Raw genomic sequence first — 9,897 nt, forward strand, 5'->3', positions numbered from 1 at the left:
GCGTTGGTGTGTGTTAGTGTGTGTGTGTGTGTGTGTGTGTGTGTGCGTGTTGGTGTGTGTGGGGGGCGTGCGCAGGGCTGGGCTGAGCCATTGAAAACACATCTCGGAATCAGGACCTCCGCACCCCTCCGTGCCCTCCTCCTGAAGAGGCGCCGTAGGTGCCTGAGGCTGACCTTGACCTACACCTGGAGGTCAGTGCCTGAGGCTGACCTTGATCTACGCCTGGAGGAACCTCAGAGCCCCCTCAGCTGCGCGTGTTCGAAGCGGGAAGAGAGAAGTGACGGGGCGGGAGCGCGGCTGATGGCGGGAGAGGAATGACGGTCTGCGTGCGTCCGGCCGGCGAGTCAGCATTCCACAAAGAGGTGAAGCCTTCAGAGGAGAAGGCGGCCAGGAGGGGAACATCACACAGGATGGAGGAGATCCAAGAAGACGAGGAGGCAGGACAACCCGGGGGCGGGGGGGAGGCGTGGCGTCCTCGGGAGGAAACGTGACATCGGGGCTGAGACCTGAGCGAAAGGGGAAGTCCCCAACAAGAGACAGTCAAGCAGGCCGTGGCCCCGGCCGCGTGGCTCGGTGGCTGAGCGCTGACCCATGAGCCAGGAGGTCACGGTTCGATTCCCGGTCGGGGCACATCCCTGGGTGGTGGGCTCGATCCCCAGCTGATCAATGATTCTCTCTCATCACTGATGTTTCTCTCTCTCTCTCTGGAATCGATAAAAATATACTTTTTTATAAAAAGAAGACGATGTTTAAGGAAGTATTAGCAGCAAGGTCAAAAGCCCGGAGGCCGAGGGAAGAGGGTGCCAGTGTGGGGAGGGGGTCAGAGAGTCCCAGGGAGGACGGGGGTCGAGGGCCAGCCTCGTCTGCCCAGGGCGGAGTCCGGGAGGGTGCAAGCAGGAGAGTCACCTGGTCCGATAGTTTCAGACACGCCGGCTGCTCGGCTGAAAAAGACGTGGCCAGGAGGGGCGAGAGGGAGGGAGGGTGGAGCCTGGACCAGAGCAGTGGCCACCATTGCCCTCCACCTTACAGACGCGGAAACTGAGGCTCGGAGACGCTAAGGGGCCTGACAAGGTCATGCAGCCTATCTTTACGGGGGGTAAAATTCTTATTGTGGGAAAATATACATAAAATGTACCACTTTACCCGGTTTGAGTGTCCGACCCGTGGGGTTAAGTACATTCTCAATGTTATGCGACCATCACCGCTATTTCCAGAACTCTTGCTTCATCTCAAACAGAAACTCGGTATCCATGAAACCATTCCCCCCCCCCCCCCCCCAGACCCCATAGCCTCTCCTCTCCTTTCAATGGGTGTGAATTCTCCTGTTCCAGGTGCCTCCTGCAAATGCAGTCGTACAATATTTGCTGCTTTGTGTCTGGCTCATGCCACTTGGAATCGTGTTTTCAAGGCTCATCCAGGTGGTAGCATGTACCAGAACCTCATATCTTCTGAAGGCCGAGTAACATTCCAGTGCTAATAATATTCGCTATCGCACTGCGCTGACCATTCATCTGTGGGTGCAGGTCCAGCATTGTTACCAAGCTGTCGGGTTCCAACCCAGTTCCTCGGGGGCCTCTACTCCAGAACCGGCCACGGAACCCAGTGCAGTGCCCCCTGCGGCCACCAGAGGGCACACAGGAAACTCCAGGCAACCGGCTGCTGGGGATGGTTTATGGACAGAAAAGGAACCTGGAGCGAGCCTTTTGCACACAGTCTTCCACCCGACACCTGCAGACGAGAGGGACGCTGGCTGTGGGGAGAGCAGCCAGCCTATAGGATGGAAGAAAGGGGGGAGGTCAGGGTGGGAGAACCCCCCAGCCCCCCGTCATCCTGGTCCAAACCCCACAGACACTCACCACGCACAGCTTCCCCCCAGCTGTCCTCCCTGCTGCTGGGAGCTCAGGGGGCGGGCGCCCGGGCTGCGTCCAGCGAAGCTCGGGCTCCCTCTCCTGTCCTTCTCCAGCAGCCGAGTGACCTCCAGGCTGTGGCTTGCCATTTTACAGATGAGGAAACTGAGGCTTCAAACTGTTTGCTGATTCCAGAGCAGGTGGAAGAGGCAAGATCTGCACGCCCCCTAGTGGTGCCTCGGAGCGTCCCAAGCTCAGGGCCGGCTGTCTTCAGCCACACCTCAGGATGCGTGGGGGGTTGGTTTTTTGTTTTTACTATATTTTTATTGATTTCAGAGAGGAAGGGGAGGGAGAGATAGAAGCATCAATGAGAGAAAGTCATTGATCGGCTGCTTCCTCCACGCCCAACCCAGGCATGTGCCCTGAGCAGGAATCGAACCGGTGACCTCTTGGTTCCTGGGTGGACGCTCACCCACTGAGCACCCCGGCGGGGGGGGGGGGTGTTTGGCCTCACCCCCACCTCACCGTGTTGGCGGGCTTCTCCCGGGCACGCAGAACGCTGTGGCGCTTGAGGCTGGTCTGACCGCCGGGGCCTCCCGTGCTGAGCTCTGGGCCTTCAGAGCCACCCAGTCTGTCCTGCCGGCCTCGCCAGCGCCTGGTGTCGGCCCAGCTCCCGGCGCTTCAACACCTCGGTCCGGCACGCGCTGCTGCTGCGCCCTCCCCCACCGCATCCGTGCAGCTGGGTCCTTGGATCCGAGTCCAGGAACTGACATTTCTCCTGTCGAGTTTCATCGTGTTCATTCAGCTGGCAGGCATTTGCTGGTGCCCACGCCGTGCCAGGCACGGGGGATGCGGCCCTGAGAGACTCGTCCTCTGTCCCTCAGGAGCTCGCACTGTGGCTCCGCACCGCGGCGGCCCCGGCAGTGAGGGCCTGCTGGGTGCCGGGCTCTGTGCCGGGCTCTGTGCCAGGTGCCGGGCTCTGTACTAGGTGCTGGGTGCCGGGCTCTGTGCCGGGCTCTGTGCCGGGTGCCGGGCTCTGTGCTGGGTGCCGGGTGCTGGGCTCTGTGCTGGGTGCCAGGCTCTGTGCTGGGTGCTGGGTGCTGGGCTCTGTGCTGGGTGCTGGGTGCCAGGCTCTGTGCTGGGTGCCGGGCTCTGTGCTGGGTGCTGGGTGCTGGGCTCTGTGCTGGGTGCCGGGCTCTGTGCTGGGTGCTGGGTGCTGGGCTCTGTGCTGGGTGCTGGGTGCCAGGCTCTGTGCTGGGTGCCGGGCTCTGTGCTGGGTGCTGGGTGCTGGGCTCTGTGCTGGGTGCTGGGTGCCAGGCTCTGTGCTGGGTGCCGGGCTCTGTGCTGGGTGCTGGGTGCTGGGCTCTGTGCTGGGTGCCGGGTGCCGGGCTCTGTGCTGGGTGCTGGGTGCTGGGCTCTGTGCTGGGTGCCGGGCTCTGTGCTGGGTCGTCTCATGCACCTCAGGGCCCTGCAGTGGGTGGCGCCGCCCCTTTGCAGGTCGGAATGCCACGTTCAGAAGGCCGATGTGCCTGTCTGAAGTCGCACACCCAGAAGGGGCAGCTCGGCACTCGGCCCCCCCTCCCCCGACCGCTTTAGACGCGGGTCCTGTCCTCCGGTGGAGACGCCCTGAGTCCTAGCTCTGGGTCCTCGGCCAGCTCACCCACTGTCACCAGCAGCCCCGGTGAAGCTAACGTGAGGTCAGAGCTGGGGGCGCCCCCAACGCCCCTGCCCCGGGGGCCGCGGCTCTGGCTCACACGCTGTGGGTTCGGCGGGTGCAAACCGCCTGCCCTGCCGTCCCCCCGGCCCAGCCCCAGCCCCGCTCACGCTCCTGCCCCAGCAGCTGGGGACCTGGCTGGGGCACCTTTGCCACCAAAGCCGTCCCCACAGCCGGTTCTCTGCACGCAGGAGCCCTGGCCTGCGTCACGGTGCCCGCGCCAGCCCTGCCCCTCCCGCAGGAGCCTCAACGCCCAGGACCAGGAGGGCAGGGCGTCGGGATTTCTCAGGCTCCGCGCCTCTCCCTCCCCGCCCAGGTGGACGGCTCCCGGCTCCTCTCCTGCACCGTCTGCTCCGGAGGCCTCGCCCATCTTTCCACTCAGCTCTTCTGCCACGTGGGGGGCACTGCAGAGCAGGCCTGGGCCGGGGGGGGGGGGGGGGCAGGAAGCCAGGCGAGCAGGAGAGATGCTCTGCGCGTGGGCAGGAGGGGCTGGCTCCCAGCTCCCCGCCGGGACCCAGGACACCAGGCCCCAGGACCACACACCCCGCCCTCCTCACCGTCCGTGAGGTTGGAACTAAGCCTGACGCCCGTTTGCCGTCGGGGCGGGGGAGACAGGCAATAGCAGTGCCCGGTGCCAGGCAGGGCGGAGGCTGCGGAGGGCGCATAGCGGGCAGAGAGGCCGTGACCAGAGCCGAGGAGAGGGGCCCCTGGGACACGCCGGGTCCCGGGTGTCCTCTCTGAGGAGGTGCCGTCTGAGGCCCCGAAAAGGAGCCGCCTGGGGAGCAGCGAGGGTGCAGATGCTGAGGGAGAGAGAGAGAGAGGGAGAGAGAGAGAGAGGGCAGCGTGGCCCAAACCGCGCGCCCGCCACGGGGGCTGCAAGGGAGCCACGTGTGGATGTGACTCAGCGGGAAGCGTGTGGGCCCGTGTCCTCAGGGCACCTGGCACAGAACCGGCTCCACGGTCACCTGCCCCTTCCACTCTCCCTCTCGGGGTGTGAACCCCCCAAGCAATGCTCCGTTCCTTCATCCCCTCCGTCTTCACACCTCTCCCCGCAGGGCCCAGCCCCAGGCAGGTGCTGGGGGAGGTTTGCCGGACCTCGAACTCCTGAAGGCCCTGCTCGCCAAACCCGGGGCCAGCAAGGAGGCAGGGCGAGGCCAAACCCCAGGGCCAGAGAGGAGGCCGGGCGAGGCCAAACCCCAGGGCTCCGACCCCTTCTACACGGATCACCGGACAGAATCGAGGCTCCCAGAGGGCGGAAGCAGGAAAGACAAAGGGATTCCAGAGGGGGAGGGGGTCGCCTACACAATCGGAGAATTTCACAGAGTCCAGATTTCAAGCTATTTTTAAAAATATCTGAAGATCTGGCAACCCCGAGCCTGCATGTCCCCATGGCAACACCAGCTGGTGCGGCGGGCTGCTGGCCCCGCAGACTGGCCTGCCCTGCTTCAGCCCCTCACTGTCGCCCCCACAGCCCACCACCCTTCGACCCCCGGCCCGGACCCCGGGAGCCGGCCAGCCCTGCCCTAAGGCTCTGGATGGGCCGAAGGCCATGTGGGGACCTGGGACCGTGGCCTCCGTCCCACCGGCCTGCAGCTCGGAGAGGCAGGCCGAGGTCCGATGGCAGCTGTCCACCGTGCGGGGTCCCCGGCCCACGTGAGTCCGTTGGCTGCGCTGGGATGGGCTCAGGTGGCCAGAGGGCCCCTAACTCACCTCTCCATCGAGGCGAGAGATGCAGTACCGGTGTGCACCACAGGGGGCGCCGCTCCCCGCCCGTCCTCAGGGGTGAGCCCACATTCCCGGGTGCGTCCCTCCGTCCTCCCGGCCCCTTCGGACGTGGGCCGGCACCTGAGGCCTCCTGTGTGCAGCGTGATGGCCGGGCCTGGATGCTCTCGGGGCCACGGACAGCTCCCGGGCGGTCCCCGCAGGGCTGGCCCTCGGTTAGGTATTGTGCTGGGCCTGTGCCAGCGCTTTGTGCTCTTTATTTAAAACCCCAACAATCCGCCCGCTGGCGTGGCTCAGTGGTTGAGCGTCGACCGCTGAACCAGGAGGTCATAGGTCACGGTTGGATTCCCGGTCAGGGCACACGCTCGGTCCCCAGTAGGGGGCGTACAGGAGGCAGCCTACCAGTGCTTCTCTCTCATCATGGACGCTTCTGTCCCTCTCTCCTTCTCCCTTCCTCTCTCTGAAATCAATTAAAAAAAAAACACACATAAAAGTGTGTTCGTTACAACTTGGGCAAAAGCTAGAAATGTTTAAATAAACAAATAAATAAAACCCCAGCAACCCTGAAGGTAGGCACTGACCCATTTCACAAGCGGAGAAACTGAGGCTTGAACAGGTGACATCACCTGCCCAAGGCCAGCCAAGTAGCAGGTGGTGGAGTGAGGGTCAAATCCAGGCCTGGTCCCTCGTCCCTGCACCGCCGGCTCCACGGAGGGGCCTTTAGCACCGGCCCATGGAGGGGGCGGGGGCGGGGGCGGGGGCGGGGGACAATCCCTTGCTCAAGTGCAGCCCGACACCACCCACACAGGCCACCTGCTCTGTGGGAGCGTCCCAAGGACGGGGCTGAATCGGGGACCCTGAGCCAGCGACGGAGGCTTAGGCTTCAGCGTGGCCTCCAGGGAGGGACGCTCCCGAGTTCATGCCTCACCGTCCCCGCTGAGGGCTGTGGTCTGAGCAGCAGAACAGGGCCACTGACTGCGCCCAGTTCAGCTTAAAGGGAACCGGAAGTTTAGACAAGAGATGAAAGGAGGAAAGAGAAAAGAAAGGAGGGGGAGAAGGAGGGAGGGAGGGAGGGAGAAGGGGAGGAGGAGCAAGGAGGGACGGCAGGAGGGAGGGCGGGAGGGAGAGGAGGAGGGAGGAGGAGGGAGGGGAGGAGGGAGGAGGAGGGAGGGGAGGAGGGAGGAGGAGGGAGGGCAAGAGGGCAGGAGGAGGGAGGGCAAGAGGGAAGGAGGAGGGAGGGCAAGAGGGAAGGCAGGAGGGAGGGAGGGAGGGCAGGAGGGAGGGGAGGAGAGAGGGAGGAGGGAGGGAGAGAGGCAGGCAGGGAAGGAGGGAGAAAATCGATTGCCATGTTCCAAATAAAAAACACATTTAGCACATACGATTTCCCAAATGCACCATTTCTTTTAAAAGTTAATTTCAACATATTGCGTTTAGGATCACAGCGTGGGGGAGTGATGGATCCTCGAACGCAATGGCGACGCCGCCGCAGGGGTGGGCTGGGGAGGAAGATGCCGCAGAGAAGCAGGAGGTTGGGACGAGGGGGTGGTTAGGTTGCGGGGGGGGGAGGGGGGGGGACACTTTCTCCCCACGCCTCCCCCGTGCAGCCAGACTGCCGCCTCTAGTATCTCCTTACATAACCATCTTATTGGCCCGATACATTGTTTGAATACAAGATTCCTGGTGGGTGTGTTTTTAATGTTGGGTTTATTTATTTTATTATTATTTGTAAAATATATCTTTGTAGATGTCAGAGAGGAAGGTAGAAACATCAGTGATGAGGGAGAGCCATTGACCGGCTGCCTCCTGCAGGCCCCCTACTGGGGATGGAGCCCACAACCCAGGCATGTGCCCTTGACTGGAATCGAACCCAGGGACCCTTCAGTCCGAAGGCCGACGCTCTATCCACTGAGCCACACCCGCTAGGCCTGTGTTTGGGGTTTTAAGCTACTTAACTAACGAAGGGAACAGGAGGCCCAGGGGAGGTGAGTTGCCCGAGGTCACAGAGCAGGTGCGTGGAGCCAGCGGCCGCGCTAACAGAACGCCGCAGTTCAGGGGTCATGAGTCCACGCACCTCCATGGGGTGGGGGGGCGCTGCCCCTAACTGGGCAGCTGGGACACCCCTACCCGGCTCCCCTCCAGCAGCCTCAGGGGGAACGCAGCTCTTTTCAACCACATTCTCCAAGGACAGGAAGGAGGATAACCCGGGCCCGGCCCAACGAGGAACCAGAAATCTTCTCGAGGAGGGAGCAGGCCCAGGACAGGGGGCTCCGGGCACCGGCCCAGCTCCCCGCCAGCCTCACCGTTGAAACCGTTCCTAAAACAACCGCGGCGGCTGCCTCTGGGCGAGCGTCATCTAATCTCTCTTTGATGATCCGGATCCGGCCCTGCCTGGGCCCCTCTGAGAACATCCCTCACTGCTCGGCCCAGGTGGGAGCCCAGAGGAGGGGCTGGGCCTGGCTTACCAGCTGACCCTGCCCTGGGGGGTGGGGGGGGGGGAGAGATGGGAGGAGACTTGCGGGGGAGGAGCCCAGCGGGAGCCCGGGTAGAGGAGAGGGCCAAGGAGAATGGGAAGCCCCTCCCTAACCAGGAAGGGGGCCTCTGGGGGGCCCACCCTGTCCCCAGAGCAGGTGGGGGGGAGGGCCGCTGCCAGGGATCTCCGGAGGGAGACGCAGAGAGGTGAGCTAGTGGCAGGCAGGGCCGTTGAAGGCCTGGGTGGTGACTGCTGGTGGAGAGACAGTACAGGCCCCCAGACTCTGAGAAAGGGCTGACGTCCACCCAGCCGGCGTGGCTCAGTGGTTGATCATCAACCCATGAACCAGGAGGTCACGGGTCCATTCCCGGTCAGGGCACAGGGCACACGCCTGGGTTGCAGGCTCGATCCCCAGTGGGGAGCCTGCAAGAAGCAGCCGATCGATGATTCTCTCTCATCATTGATGTTTCTCTCTCCCTCCCTCTCCCTTCCTATCTGAAGTCAATAGAAATATTTTTTTAAAAAAAAATAAGAAAAGAGCCCTAACCGGTTTGGCTCAGTGGATAGAGCATCGGCCTGCGGACTCAAGTGTCCCAGGTTAGATTCGGGTCAAGAGCATGTACCTTGGTTGCGGGCACATACCCAGTGGGGAGTGTGCGGGAGGCAGCTGATCGATGTTTCTCTCTCATCGATGTTTCTAACTCTATCCCTTTCCCTTCCTCTCTCTAAAAAAGTCAATAAAATATTTTTTTTTAATAAATAAATAAAGAAGAAGAGAGTGACCTTTACCAGACAGAAGTGAGCTTAGGGCCACACTACACCTGTCCTGCCACTTCCTGGCTGGGGGGCCTTGGGCAAGTTCCTTACCCTCTCTGTGCCTCGTTTCCTCGTGGAGCATGCTAGAATGTGTCAGGGCTGCTGTGCTGGCAGCTAGGAAGAGGGGCTCAGGCCGCAGCCTCCCGGGAAGGGCTGGAAGAACGCTCGCGGGAACACTCCGCGTGGCTCGGGCGGCCCGGGGTGTTTTGTTTTGGGTCGCGTGTTTGTGTCGCCCATATTTGATGCATGAAACGCATCATTATAGAACTAAGTGGTATTCAGAGGGGAACCGAGCAGGAGAGACTGCGATTTGGCCCCAGAGGGAAGCAGTGGGTGGGGAGGAGCCATCCGTGGAGAGAGGGCTGGAGGGGGAGGCTGAGCTGGCGGGTCCGAGACTCAGACAGGGGAACCCTGGCTGCCCCGGGGGGCCCGGGGATGGCAGCTCCGAGCCCTCGGGGACCGGTGCCGGTGACCATTTCTCCTGGCATGCTCCCCTTTCCCTGGGGGCCAGGTCTCCGGGCCCCTTGTCCAGAGGCCCCGGCAGGGAACACGGGGCCGGAGAACGCTGTCTGCTCGGGGACAGGCGGGCCGCTCTCTGGCTGGTCCCAGTGCTGAGCCCTCAGAGCGGCAGCTCCCCGATGGCCCGGGTCCCCCGGTGAGCCGGCCCGGCCCGCGTCCCCGCCAGGCTCCCCGCACAGTCAGCCGGCCCTGCCGAGGCCGCCTTTGAGGACGCTGGGCCCGGCGGGTCCACAACACTCTCCCCGCTGGGTGGCCGATAATCCCCCAAGAAAGTCAAACATTAGCCCGGGAAACAGCTTATGCCTTATATAAGCCCCCCCGGGCGGCGCAAACACAGCCTGCGGGAGCCGAGCTGCCCAGCGCCGCGGCCGCCGGACGGGACAGAGCGAGGGCCTCAGCCCAGCGACCACCAGCCCCTCCGAGGGAGCCGGCCCAGCCACCAGGTGAGGAGGGAGGGAGCCCCCGCCCCGGGCCCTGCCCCCAGGAATCCCGGGAAACTGCCTCGGCGAGGCCCTGCTCACTGCCCCGGCCAAGTCCCCTCTGCCCCCCGGGACCTGCCTGGGCCCTCCTGCTCCCTCAGTCCATGGGCCCAGCCCCAGGGGACGGCACCAGCCAGGGACCCGGGGCTGGGGGACGCCCTCCCAGCAGGCAGGCCGAGGCAGCCCTGCGTGTCTGCTCGGAGCAACCGGGGACCTCCCCCACCCTTGCCCAGCGTCCACCCCCACCCCACCCCCACCCGCCCTTTGGTCCCATGCATGCAGCACGTGTGACCAGCCTGGGCAAGTCACATACTTGCGCCCCCAGATCCA

This window comes from Eptesicus fuscus, chromosome 13 (assembly GCF_027574615.1).
Source record: "Eptesicus fuscus isolate TK198812 chromosome 13, DD_ASM_mEF_20220401, whole genome shotgun sequence".
Classification (NCBI taxonomy): domain Eukaryota; kingdom Metazoa; phylum Chordata; class Mammalia; order Chiroptera; family Vespertilionidae; genus Eptesicus; species Eptesicus fuscus.